Source organism: Siphateles boraxobius, unplaced genomic scaffold, assembly GCF_051911475.1.
Source record: "Siphateles boraxobius isolate OS27281-9 unplaced genomic scaffold, OSU_SipBor_1 26, whole genome shotgun sequence".
Classification (NCBI taxonomy): domain Eukaryota; kingdom Metazoa; phylum Chordata; class Actinopteri; order Cypriniformes; family Leuciscidae; genus Siphateles; species Siphateles boraxobius.
Window position 1 is genome coordinate 6,308,969 of NW_027508876.1, and position 13,945 is coordinate 6,322,913.

Sequence of the window (13,945 nt, forward strand, 5' to 3'; positions counted from 1 at the left end):
AACGATTATGATTATTCACGATTAATCACATCCAAAATAAAAGTTTGTTTACATAGTATATGTGTGTGTACAGTGTATAATTAAATATATACATGCTTGTGTGTGTATACATACTAAGACATTTTGCACTTGTCTGTTATGTTTATCTTTATAACTACACCTTTTTAGGAAATGGTTATGGGTCGGTTTAGAGGTAGGAGTGGGATTAGCGTCTCAAAATATAATTTTAATGCTGTAGTGTTACTAAAATTGTAATTTTCCTACACTCTCTATAAATGGTTATGTTTAGGTGTGGGGTAGGGTTTTGGGATCTAAAAAAAATATCTATAAAGTGGTAAAAGGACAATTTTACAAATATCTTTATGATATAAAAGTTCGTAAATATTTTACTTTTTTAGCAGTAAAAAATGTAATAACGTTTTTATTTAATGTTGCCAAAACGTACAAAAAAGTATGTTTTATACCTGTAAATGTTGCATATTAATGCCTATATATTAACAATGAGATCAGGCTGTCTGTATAGAACCAAAGGGTTCTTGACTTAATTTTAACCATCCTTTATGTCAAAAAGGTTATATATAAGCAGAAATGTCTTAAATTATTGCATTTTTCTCTAGTTATAAAGTATGTATATAAGCTGTTTAATTTATAAAATTTGGTCCCACTTTATATTAAGTGGCTTTAACTACTAACATTTATGTACTAACATTGAATTTAATAATTTGATACAATGGACTTATTGTGTACATACATGTTTTTACATTGTACTTATATTTTAAAAATACCTGCATGTAATTATATCTGCATGTAATTACAGCTGTAATTAATTTATGTAATTACATTTGCAATTACACTGTTGACCCTTCCCTTACACATTCACCCACCCTTAAACCTACCCATACCACCACACCAGCCCCTAACCGTACCCGTATCCCACCTCAATACATGAATATCAGTCACATGACCTCTTATGTAATCCGCTCTTTTTCCAGTTGACTGCCGCCATCTTGAGTACCTGCCGAGTACTGTCTACAATACTGACGGCATTAGCTATGAAGCAGATTTTCTCTGTTTGTTTCACTTTATACATAACCAACTTTGTTTATGTAAACCCTGTGTGTATTTGACAGTATTCGCGCAATAAGACTAGAAAGATAACTTCGTTCAGTAACCTGTCGCTGTTGTTAGACAGGCTTAGTGCGCGGGCGCTTCGGGTGTACGCGCTAAGAAAAGCGCTGGTTAGAACCGCGCATCAACACGTGAATGACTTGTTAGCACATGCAAATAATGAATTTATGTGAACTGCATTGTCCCGTTCCTTTGCGTTAACATTTGATGTGAATATACGTCGCGTTGTAGCCTATGCTGAGACGGAGGCGCCAGAACTGCAACTGATAGAATGCACGATACTACGACATTTCTTCAAAAGCAGGTGGATATATTTTAATCCACGATCATAAATCGTGATATCGCACACCCCTAAACTAGCGTAAGCTCATTATCATTTACATCCACTCACCACAGACAACATGAACACTGAACATAGAGTATGCACACACAAACCACTGTTATAACATAAAAGCAAGCAGCTGCGTGCATGGTTGGGCATGATATGATTGAAGGATTTTGACTGAATGCGCGCAAAGTGCGCTCCCTTAATAATTCCTAAAAAGCTGACATCAGTTAATCGCGATCTCACATCTCTGTTAATATCAATTAAGCTGACTGCACAATGATTCTGTGATTGGCTACATCGCTCAATGCTGCAAACGTGTTTTAAAAGGAAACTCTGGCCTGTAAATCGTTTCTATTTTGTTTTAGTTCTTGTTGCTTTTCTGCAAAAATGTATTAGTTTGTATATGTTTTATTCATAGATATTTCTAGTTTGCGGGAGTCCCGCGAATCGTTTTATTCTCCCTGCAACGCGTACACACACAGAGAGTGCATTGCTGCTCGCACTCGGCCGTCAAATCTAGTACCGCGCCGCACTCTTTTCCATTGGGAGTGCACATCTCTAGATCAAGGGCCCGGCCCGAGGATAGTGACGGGAAATATCGGCCCGAAAGTTCGGGCTCGGCCAGAGAATAAGCTCTAGTTCCTTTGCGACTGACGTATCGATCTTGCCGAATCAGGTACTCAAGATGGCGGAAGACAAGTTTTAGAATTGAGTGACGTCAGTGAGGAGACGTTGGTGAAATCATCTGATATTCATGTATAGCAACACAAGTGTTTTACAATACAACATGAAGACAATAAGTACATTGTACGTATTTTTCTATGTAAGTACGGCGATACCAGCTCACTTTTTTTCTTATCAGTGCAAAAGAGACTCAAATAACTCTGTTGATTTTTGTGATACAGGTAAGTGTTATACATCATTCAAAACTGTTAAATGTTTACTTTTATTTGTGTACACTAATAATAAAAACAAAATGTTGTGTTTTTCGTAAAATAAAGAAAATAAACATGATGCGCGTTCTGTCGTCTCCCTCAATGTGAAGTTCATTCTGAAACGCGACATATAATGATTTGTAACTCAGCAAATACTTGCCACCCACACGTGAGAGTTATGTCTTTACAAAGCTTTAAGTCTCCATTTTTAAATGATGTAAATCATACCAAAAACAAATATTCTCTGTTTAAGTAATTCGTATGAAAGCAACAACATGTACAGTTTCTTCAGCCCGAGCTCATTGACTCTAATGTGACCCCGCCCACACGCGCGCGAGCTGTTCAAATTCAAATGATCCACGTGGAGGAACGCAGAGCTGTTACCGCCCCCATCACCTCTAAACAAAGAATCGCGACTTATTCACATAGCTTATTCAGCCCTGCTCTGCTTTTCGTCGAGTTTGGAAGTGTTTGGTCTGTGCACCTTGGATTTGCCACAGAAGAATTAGAAGAACACGATTTGATTATGAGAAAAAATTTTAAGGTAAGACACATAATAAACGTCTTAAGGTTGTATATACTTTATATTGTAGCTACTAGTTAAACTGGTGCTAGACTAAAATGTTATGAAATGAGATTGGGAGTGCATGAAGCCTAATGCTAAATGAATATACATGTACTAGGGTTGGGCGGTATCACGGTAATATCGTAATACCGCGGGGTCTTAAAATAGCAACGTTATCAGTTTCAATACCGTCATTACCGGCACTTATACATAATATATAAATATAATTTATTCAATGCCTAAACATGCTTATGTAGTTGTCATCAAGTGACAGTGTGGAGGAGAAAGGGAGAGAGAGAGAGAAGGGAGAGGCGGTAAATACTGACGAGGCAATTTGTAAATGTTGCAATAAAAAAGGTGACCGCGAGAGATGGAAACACCTCTAACCTAATGTCGCATCTCCGAAAAAACCACCCACTCACTGCTGCGAGGATGCATTTTCCCCCCGAGTTCATTAAATAAGCACATTAGTTTATATTTGTTAAAATGTTATAATGTTATTTTTTTTACGTTGATAATGAAAACTGAACAGCACGAGTAAGATGGGATGCATCGGGAGTCAGACATTCACCACTTAATTAAGTTTCATTTTGTAAAAGGCCTTTCTTTAAAGTGAATTTCGTTTGTATAAATTGTATCTTAATTTTAATAATTTTTTTATCAACCAATTGCCTGGATTTAATAAATAAGAATCAAATATAGCAGACAACATAATCATAACATGATTGTGCGCTGGCGCGCCGCGGTCACAATCTCATCATAAATTAACCGAAACTCAGTGTATGTCTCACAGACATGGCAGATATCTAAATAAAGCTTGAAATTTCATTAAACGAAACAATTCATAACGAAAAGAAATAGGCCACTCGCTGATTATTTAATCCATGATGTGCATTTCTCTATATGCGCGTTCATACGGAAATGGCGATCATCAAATTCATTAAACGAAACTATTCAAAACGAAAAGAAATAGGCTAGCCTACTCTCTGATTATGTAATCCATGATGTGCATTTCTCTCTATCGTTCACTATGGAGACGGTGATTCGTCAATTTCTCTAAACGAAAAAATTCAAAAGGAAAAGAAATATAGGCAGCATACTCTCTGATTAATCCATGATGTGAATTTCTCTCTATAGGCGCGTTCACTACGGAGATATCAATCGTCAATTTCTTTAAACGAAACAATTCAAAACGAAAAGAAAAAGGCTAGCTTATACCTTCTGATTATGTAATCCATGATCTGCATTTCTCTCTATATATGCGCGTTCACTAGGAGATTGTGATCGTCAACTTAATCTTTGCAGCACTGACAGAAAAGTTGTATTAATAAAAATCAATGGACGCGTGTCACCGGATTTACAAATGCACTTCTTGCTTGTTGCTTGTTAATTTAATTTAAATTAATTGATAAAATGAATACTTTAATTGTCATAATTAAAATAATTAAATATTATTAAGTGTCCCATTTTTGCTCATTTATAAATAGTATTTATATCCAACAACCCCTCAGCACCTGGGTTAAAAAATTATTTGGCGGCACCATATTATAACGGCCCACGTATTTAAAATAGTCGAGTCTAAATAGGGCTCCGGCTCATAATTACATTTAATGTCATCAGTCGGGATCAAACACAACGTAAACGGGTTGGCCTTTTTTTTTGTTTTTTTGCCCGATCTGGTATTCAGTTTCTGAACGGTGTAGGCACAAGCCAACAGTTTGGTGACGCTGTCTGAGCCTTATGTAAACATTTTTAATTAGTCACGGTAATACCGTATACCCCGGTAAAATAGGGAGGAGGTTTGACGGAATCAAAATTTGGATACCGCCCAAGCCTAACATGTACACACAAGAATGTTTTTATCTTTGATAATTAAACACAGCATGATATAAAGTAGGCTTATTCTTCAATGGTGAATATTATAATGTTTAGAACCGTGTTTACTGTTAAATACTGTGGTTGTGTATATCTGCTCACACGTAGATATGTATAATATGGTAAGAATAATGTTTCATAGTATGGTAAGAATAATGTTTCATAGTTTGGAGCGGCTCGATCGCTTCAGTAAACGTTCTCTTCACGCGATGTGGTTTTGAAAAGCAAAACACGCCAAACATTAGGCTTCATGTTTTTCTCCAATCTCATTTCATAACGAATGGAAATGTTTGAAGTAACATGATAATCCATATATTTTTGTCAAGTGTAGTGTTACTGAAGTGTACTTTTAACGATATATAGGCTGCCTGCTATCTATCTGTTATTATTTTATGCAACCCTACACATAGGCTATAACAATGCACAGCAAACTTGGTGTTTTTATATATATTTAATAATAATTTGAACCAGACAAATCTAAAATGTATTCCCAAAACCGTGCAGCCCTATAGTTTTTCTTGATATCAGCATGTTCACAGGTGTTTATTTTTTTATTTTATTTTTTACAGGGACCAGATGCCCCACTGATGCGTCCTGCTGACTTCAACATTCACAGGAGACTCTGTACATGAACATGGTTAAGTGAAAAATCTTTGTTGTGTATCTTTGGATTACGTTGTGTTGTAAATAAATCCAAACAATCTAAAAGCCATTCTTTTTTAAATCTCATTCTTTGTGCAAGGCTCCTAATGATAGGGCCTGATAGCACCTAATAGGGCCATTAGGGGAGGGTCTTTGTCTTTCTCAGGTGTCAAACCCATCAATATTAATGTTTAGTTAACGCTTCCCCGCATAAAGCTTTCTTACACAAAACACGTCATACAAAGTCATACAAGACTTTATTGACTTATCTGAATGCGTAATCAGGATGATTTTCACATAGTTTTGAAGCAAATAATTTAGGCTATGTGATACAATTTTCAAAAGTCTTGTGAACAAATACTTAGTATGGGTTTCATGACCTTATTTTAGTGACAATTTTTTTTTAGTTTTTTCACAAACCATGCATAAACGTCATTATCTCAAAACTAAAAACTTTTGCATACATGCTGCTGACATATTATTGTAGCAGAGTTTGTACTGAATACAGTGTAATCAGACTTTAGCCATGAAAATGTCACAAGTATCAGAAAAAAGCATAAATGTCAGAGCATGTCAGAACACCTCCAGGGCCCAGAATACACCTTAGACCCCTGAAGGTTTAAGCCACTTTTATACCCATATTTTTGGGGGAACTAACCCTTTAAAGCATTCTGTCGGGCGCTTCATATATAGAACCTTTTAGGGGTTTCCATGGTATGGAAAAAAAAAATGCTGTGGAAGTCAATGGGGCCCATCAACTTTTTCGGTTTCTTACATTCTTCAAAATATCTTCTTTTGTGTTGAACAAAATAAAGAAATTCATACAGGTCTGGAACAACTTAAAGATGAGTAAATGATGACTTTAATAATTTAATAATGTATGTCTTTTAAAGCATGTTCTCTTGCCCTTCAAAGCATTGACTTACATACTGTATGTGATGTGTGTTTATTAAAGCCGATGTAACGCCTCCCTAAAGACGCTGCTGTCACTATCAGAGGGGTTGTGAATCAGCATCTGTAAGCGGGATCACTAGCCTTAGGGAAACAAAGCACAAACGTACAAATGAGAAAATGAGAGGCCACTGAATAACTGAATAATAGTAACCACCCTGAAAAATCTAGCAGTCACCTAGGATGCTAAATTACAAGCACCATAGCAAATTATTTGCAACGCCCTGGCTTTCCACCTTTCCACCTACTACTGGAAGTGTAGCAGTGGGTTTTGTAGGCAAACATCACTCACATTTTCTACAAAAAAATGAACGATGGATGTTTTAAATATGTTCAGCCCATCACAGTTGCACTTTTCTTTGTAATTCATGGTTATTTTGTAATAGTTAATAGATTTAGTGAATCCCAGCAGAGTCATATATAAAATATTCAGTTTCAAGTGTTGTAGATCGCCACACATTTCTACAACTCGCTTTATATCTCAGACATTGGTTGAACTGGTTTTACTAATTAAGACTGAGATTTTAAAATGGACATTAAATGTACTAACATTGTTTATTAGGCAAAAAAAGTCCCTAAAATTATTTGATTTATTTAATGTTGCAACTGAAATATGATTATGAAATGTACTTATATTACCATTAACTAATGTTTCCTACAGAATGCTGCTGTTTTTTTTGTTTTTTGTTTTTGCTGGTTTGATTGATTTACATGAATTGTGATTTGTTTGTTTTTACAGACAAAACTTGATTCATTCTCAGACTGATATCATTGAAAGCAAGATGTTTGATTCATTCTCAGAATGATATCAATGAAAGCAAGATGTTTGTGAGATGCTGGTTCAGTAACCACTCAGTGAAGCCATTAACTACAGTATACAGATTTGTTGTGATGTGCTCAAGTCATGTGGCTTTCTTTTGAAAGCCTCAACCGGCTATTTTTACAGTGGATGTCTCTTGAATTGTCCTGCTCTCAAATATTAACCACACATTGCAGTTTAAACAAACCATGTTTATCCTCAATGCAAATCTTTAACCTTGCAAATCTTCTCAACCTAACTATGATGGTATCTTCCAAATTTGACTAATTTCTTCCAACTGACACATGGATTTCCATCTAAATACTGTAGAGTTTGATTGGACACACAAAGAGCCCTATTATAACAATCTCAGCGCATGGTCTAAAGCGCAGGGTGCAAGTGCAGTTAGGGCGTGTCTGAATCCACTTTTACTAGTTTAACGACAGGAAAAACGGTCGGCGCATTGTCTAAAAGGGTTATCCCTATTTTCTTAATGAGTAATGGGTGTGTTTTGGGCGTAACGTGCAAAAAAACAATCAGAGTCTCATCTCCCATTCCCTTTAAAGCCGGTTGTGCTCACCCTGGCGGATTTGCTATTTAGATGGCGAATTTGCAAGCGGAAAGACTGAACGCTTCTCCAGAGAGGAAACAGATCTGCTTGTGTGCGAGGTTAAGGCGAGACACTACAGGTGAATAGGGTAACATTTTTAACTAGCAGATATCACCATGAAACTTTCCCAGTTGATTACCTACATTAAGATGAGAAAAAAATGTATGACACGTTTTCTGTAATGTAATGTTTAAATATGCAAATTAGGCATGATCTTATTAAATATGCGCTAATTTGCATATATTAAAAAAGCCAGGTTCAAAATACTTTTTTCATTGTGTTCACATATTAGATGGAAAAAAATTACAGAGGGATTAATGGATATCTACTTTTGTTATCCTGTAAATTAGAATATACTGCCTTAAAAAAAAATGTCACCATGTTTTTTGGAATAAAATGTTATATAAATCAGGCTAGGAATAATATATTTACAAATCCCTCTGTAAATATCTTCATAATATAACTAGGTACAAGACTGGAAAGTTTGGTGTATATAGGTGCTACTGAAGTAGAGATTTCGGACTTGGAGTATGAGAGAAAAGTCATTTTGAGAAAACGTGCTTTAAAGATTTATATTGTAAAACGAGATTGCACATTTAGAGTAAAATCCCCCCTTTCACTTTCACGATTGATTGCTGATAAAAAGGAAATGACCATATTTTGATCCGACAGTATTGTACAGGAGAGAGAGAGAGAGAGCTTTCTAACGGTGTGTGTGATGACAGGGTGCCGGCAGCGCTCGTGGAGCAGCGGGATGATTTAAACCCCAACTTTTGATGAATTTAGGCAAAATCTACAGGGCAAATGGACAAAGTGTAGTAAAATAAAGACCTAAATGTGTATTGCTGACTTTTTTTCACCACAAGTCTGAAAGAAGACATGTTATTGGAGACAAATATATCCCAAAATCTCAAAATTGACCAGTGAAAAAAAAACGATGTTTTTGCCTGCCGTGTCTCACCTTAAAGCTTGCAAGCAGACAATCTATGGGACAAGGCAGATTCCACCATATCTTTATGTACACAATAATAATCTTTGACATTGTAATCCTTTTATTTTTAATATTTTGGCTAGTTTGTGTGCTTCTGCGCATCCCTGTGTGTGTAATAAGCAGAGTGTACGCGCTTTGTGGACCCGCCTATAGGTGCATATTACTAATGCGCCCTTTAAATAACAAAAAAATATTGCGTCATTGACCAACTGAAACCTGGTCTAAAGTCAATAGCGCAATATTTTTTTGTTATTTAAAGGGGGCATCAGTAATATGTCATATGTAATATGTCATACATTACATACATTAGTAATATGTCAGTTGCCTCGCAATATTAATGTGCCAACAATGCACCTGAACACACCTCGTTTTCAGACCACGGATGAACAAATGGGCTATTTAAACATAAGGCCCACAGGCTTTGGTGTCAACAACAAAAAATATGGGAAGTGTTTTCACCTTCATTCATTTTGATATCCTAACTATGCACGATTATTTAGTAAGTGGCAGTTGATTATTTGCATTCAGCATCAGAAGAACAGATCTGAGGCATTTTTGAGTCACGACCCACCAGGTCGGAACCACTGATGTAAAGGCTCAGTGACCACATGAACCAAAACTGTAAAACAGCAAAACTCTAAGCTCATCTCCCCTGTAACAAATAGAGATGGACATGAGAGGAACAACGAGGAGCGGCACTCATGCAGGGCTGCTTTCCCTACGGACCGAGGCGCCAAATGTTTTTCTGCACTGATTGGATCCTCCAGGCCAGTCTAACTCCCCTGAGCTCACAGAATGACAGAGCGAAATGACTGTCTCTCATGGCACACATGGCTAGGGCTGAGATGGGGTATTTGGAGAGACATCCTCCTGGATAAAAGCCCACTTCAGTTACAGCCTCATCCATCCGGACGTGGGCAGTGTTCATAAACAGCTGCCATTACGCCCGTCAGACATGCACTCACAGGGGCCATAGTGGCCCCGACCCCCACAGACACAAACAGCTCAGCTGTGTTTACTTGACTCTGTGCAGGTGCCAATGCAAAGCATAACCTGTTGTTATTGTATTTCAACACTGGCAGTGATCCGCTGTAGAAAAGGTGTTTCATTTTCACATGTGTAACCCTGCTGATCCGACCGATATCTGTTTTTCTGAGTGTGATGATGTAAAAGATCTACAGTTAAGGTCTTCTTTCAGCTTATTTCACACCGCTTGATTGGAGATAAGATTTCCAACCTCTTTCTTCTTTTATAGTGTATTTTGTGGTAAGTATTATCAAAGGAAGACCATATCTAGAGACCAGAACAGGGTCACTAAACAACCACCTAGTAACCACCAAGGTTAGGACACCCTAGCAACTGCACAGAAATCAATTAACAATTAATCAGAACAACACCCTGGCAGCCAGTAAATGAATAAGTACGCACATATATGTTTAATAGAGAATTTCCTAAGGCAAAATAACAATATCATCAAGTTATTTTGCTGCTCCACTGTATTATTCAGACATCTTCCACAGTATAGCCACACTTTGAGATAGTCACACTGAAAGACTTTGAAATATTCCTCTTTTATTTTCACACTTAAAGGAACACTCCACCGTTTTTTGAAATAGGGCTTATTCACCGTCTCCCCTACACTAAGATAGGTGGGCAAAAGGATTTTTGTCTCAGTGCAGGCATTGTCTTAGTTTGGCAGCCCCGACGCTAGCTTAGCTCAGCATAATGAATGGAATCCTATGTTGTCAGGTAGCATGTCGTGAGTAAAAGTGATAAAAAAAAATAAAAATAATAATTACTTCTTGTGCCCTGCGTATTCACAACGAGTACAAATAGCAATTCAGATTAAGACTAGGCGATTTCCTAGGCAGATATTGACTTGGGACGTGAACTGCATCGAGTATCTTCGCTTTTGGATTGTGTTGAGTTTGAGAAGTTACAGCTACAGTTACAGCAAACATGCGAATTGCCTGCATAGCAAAAGGTTGTGAGAACAAGCAAAGGACATACACTCACACCACCAGTTCGTGTTGGCTCTCATCCTCACGTCCTCTGTCTGTTGAGTGATCACAACCTCCTCCTGTCGTTCTATATCCAAAGCATGCAGCTCCTCTTCTGAAATTCTCTGGTTCGTAGAGGTATAGTTCTGGATCTTGACTGTCTGAGAAGTCACCCTTTTCATCTCTCGCAAAATCCGCCATGTTCATCGCCATTCACTATGTCTACTGTAGGAAAAATAGCTAGCTACTATTCACGCCAGTATGTTGACAGAAGTTTGGGATTTCCATAGGGGATTACAGTATGAATTCAGCGCGATATGACTGCGCCCAAGTAGCAGTGCTTCGCCCTAATACAGTCCCAAGTCAATATCTGCCTAGGAAATCGCCTAGTCTTAATCTGAATTGCTATTTGTACTCGTTGTGAATACGCAGGCCACAAGAAGTAATTAGTTTTTTATTTACTTATTTTTTTACCACTTTTACTCACGACATGCTACCTGACAACATAGGATTCCATTCATTATGCTAAGCTAAGCCAGCGTCAGCACTGCCAAACTAAGACAATGCCTGCACTGAGACAAAAATGCTTTTGCCCACCTATCTTAGTGTAGGGGAGACGGTGAATAAGCCCCATTTCAAAAAACGGTGGAGTGTTCCTTTAAATACATGTGCCCACAATGCATTGTTACAATTGACCATGGCACTGTATCAAATTCAAATTTGATTATATGAGAAATCCAGAGTTTTTTTTTTCTTTTCTGTTCTTTTTTTCTCAGTTTTGTTGAGCCTATGCCCATTGTAGCATCAGTTTAATGTTCTCAAATGACAAAAGTGGAGCTTCGGTGTCATCTTCTGCTGTTGCTCATCCACTTTAAGGTTTGATGTGTTTGCTTTTCTGTCAGCTTAAACCAGTCTGCAAATTCTCCTCTGACCTCCTTACAGCACTGAAGCTAACTGAATGTTTTTCGCCATTCAGTCGTACCTGGATAACCTAAACAACCTCCGTCACTATGGCTTTATATAGACAGGCAGCAAGAAAAAAAAAGGCATATCAGACTAAAACCGATTTACTTGTTTCAAGTTTAACAGTGAAAAACCCAGACAAACCAAATCCATATGCTTGCAACCAAACTATTGTATTTAGATTGTTCCATCATTTGGGACGTTTATATAACTTAATGCATAGAGCGCATCAGTTTCTCATCTAAATTCACTCATTCACAGTCACATTTGACAGTTATTGATTATATATTAAATAATAAATCAGTGAGCAGTTTCAGGCAACAGGATATAAGGCATAAATATCTGCACATTTTTCAACATAATTTGTTGAATGCAAACGTTTCTTGGCATCATGTTGATGCGTCAGTTATTACTATAGTAAGTGTTGTAATTATAACAGATATTGACAACAAACAGATGTGATTTCATCACTTACAAAATAACAGATTTGATAAATAAATGAAATGTATGTGCCGTGTGAACTACGCCTCAGATCACTTCTTCCCAAATCTGATGTTTGATGTGAACAACTGAACCTCAAGTTGTTCTTTTGTATATTGAGTTACTGTCATAATTGGTTGATTACATATTTTATTTAATAAGCAGGTGTACCTAAAAAGGTGGCCATTGAGTGTATTATCTTCCACAAGAGCCAAAGTTTGTTTTGTTTTTTTCTGGGTGTTTGATAAAGGCTATAGTGCACTTTATGAAAATGCTAGTTCCATCCCTAATTAAATGTCTCGCCTGTCAGTAGTACAGAGGAAAGAGCAAGCTGGTCATTGATAAGGAGGTGAAAAGTAGACCAGTTCATTATCTAGACCATATCCAGTGCCTTTGAAAACTAAATGTTACATGTACACATTTGTATTCATTTAGATCTCTGAAAAACTAGCAAAATGTCAATGAAAATGTTTCCTACTCAGCATTATCTGACACAATCCACACAGTGTATTAAACTGCAGTGTGTTAAAGGGGAACTATGCAGTTTTTATTAGCTTAACTGAACAGCTTCGGAGTTATTGGAATGGTTATATGACTTTTTCGGGTTGAATGGTGGCCGTCTCGAAAGCTAGGAAAGGGCTATCTGAAATGGTGTAATCAAATTGCTCCCTTTATTCACATTATTGACTAGTTATATTAAGGAAAAATATGACAGCGCAAGTTTTTGATCATGCTGATTCATCCGCAGTACATTTTCTCTTGAATCTCTGTGCCTGTTTTAAGAGAAACACATGATCAGTGGCGTAAGTTTGTTTTAAAATGTGGTAACGTTAAAGCACAAAGTAACGTTAAAGCACAAAGTAACGTTACCACATAACATACACAAGAACCGACAAGGACTAACTGAACAGAAGGAAACTAAATACAGATACAAATCAACAATAACGAGGTGAACACAGGTGACACGGATGATGATGATGAACAGGTGGGTAATTGAGTGAGTGAGTTCAGGTGTGAAGACAAGAGGGATTCTGGAAAGTGTAGTGCAGACGAAGACAGAGTAGTGCAGACAAAGACTGTGACATTGATAAAATTAGAAAATGTATTATTTCAAATGTGCACAGCTCAGGTTAAATGATTGAAATGCAGTTGTGATGCTTCTGCAGTACAGAAATATTTGCACATGCGCAAATGGAAAGCATGTTTAACGCTCATCCTTCAGCTCTCTTCAGACCAACACCATTTTGTCGGAATCAAATCACACAAAATTCACTGTGCAACTACAGGACAAAAGAATCCCCATTATAAATAAAATTGGAGTAGAGGTAATATCAGTAAGTATAGATTTAATTCCAAGATGTAATATAGAAGAACCAAGATTCAATTTAAATCAGCAGATTGGGATACATTCAAAGATATATGTGAAGAAAGATTTAAGGAGTTAAATGGGTCAACAGAACAAGTAGATGAGCTGCAAAATCAGTGAAATTATGTGTGAAACTGCAGAAAAAGTGATAGGAAAAAGCAGAGGTAATAAGAAAAATAGCAGTACATTGGTGGACAGAAGGTTATAGAATGGCTTTTAGAGTCAGAAATAGATTAAGTAAAGTAAGAAATACTTTTTTTCATTTGATGGTTTCATTTTGAACAAAAGAGCTCAGGCAAATGTTAGGAAAAT

At 36.9% G+C, this 13,945-nt stretch overlaps 1 protein-coding gene across 2 annotated transcripts in view; it reads right to left on the bottom strand.

Annotated features, from left to right (window-relative positions):
- dpp6a (dipeptidyl-peptidase 6a) overlaps nucleotides 1–13,945 on the bottom strand; it is a 503,595-nt gene that overhangs the window by 460,308 nt on the left and 29,342 nt on the right. The window lies entirely within an intron of this gene.